The sequence below is a fragment of the Penaeus monodon genome, chromosome 21 (genome assembly GCF_015228065.2).
Source record: "Penaeus monodon isolate SGIC_2016 chromosome 21, NSTDA_Pmon_1, whole genome shotgun sequence".
Lineage (NCBI taxonomy): Eukaryota > Metazoa > Arthropoda > Malacostraca > Decapoda > Penaeidae > Penaeus > Penaeus monodon.
Window position 1 is genome coordinate 42,545,497 of NC_051406.1, and position 655 is coordinate 42,546,151.

General features: G+C 32.1%; 1 protein-coding gene across 3 annotated transcripts in view; it reads right to left on the minus strand.

The window, feature by feature from the left end:
* Nucleotides 1-655, minus strand: part of LOC119586520 (rab GTPase-activating protein 1-like) — a 36,962-nt gene that overhangs the window by 32,709 nt on the left and 3,598 nt on the right. The window lies entirely within an intron of this gene.

The window sequence follows — 655 nt, forward strand, 5'->3', positions numbered from 1 at the left end:
GACACATTGCCTTTTTCATAGGCACTCAATGGCAAAATACCTACTGTAACTATTACAACACATAAATTATTTAGTCTAACTAATATAAAACCGAATCATCCAATTCATTCAAATTCCATTAAAAAAAATCTGTGAAGTTCCTATGTAGCTGAAATAATTATTCACTTTCACGTTTTCCACTTGGAATGGTATTTATGTATGTTACTTTTCAAAAACACTTACACCAAAATACTATAACACTCGTCAACCTAATTTTATCCAAGGATGTGGAATTTAAAATAAAGGCATAAGCAATAATCCATTCAATTGCATAGCTACTAATTCCACTCAACTCTTTTGATTAAGATGTGCTTTGAGATATAACATGTTCTGCAAGCTTAAAATCTCATATTGGAATGCATAATCAATATAAGAAATTAATTAGTCTTTTACAAATAAAGAAATTACTGCTGGAGTCAAGAGTCAACGTCTATGGTCCAGTATATTGAAGAGTCAGCACTGGAGTAAAAGGCTTGTGATTTTCAAGTACCAAGTGACTTTCTCGTGCATCATTTCTCAGAGGGTATGACATACATATATTCTAGACAACAATAAAAGGGTCAGGCTACTCCAACCGTTCAAAGATTGCAGTGATGTAACAATTCATAAATGTCAA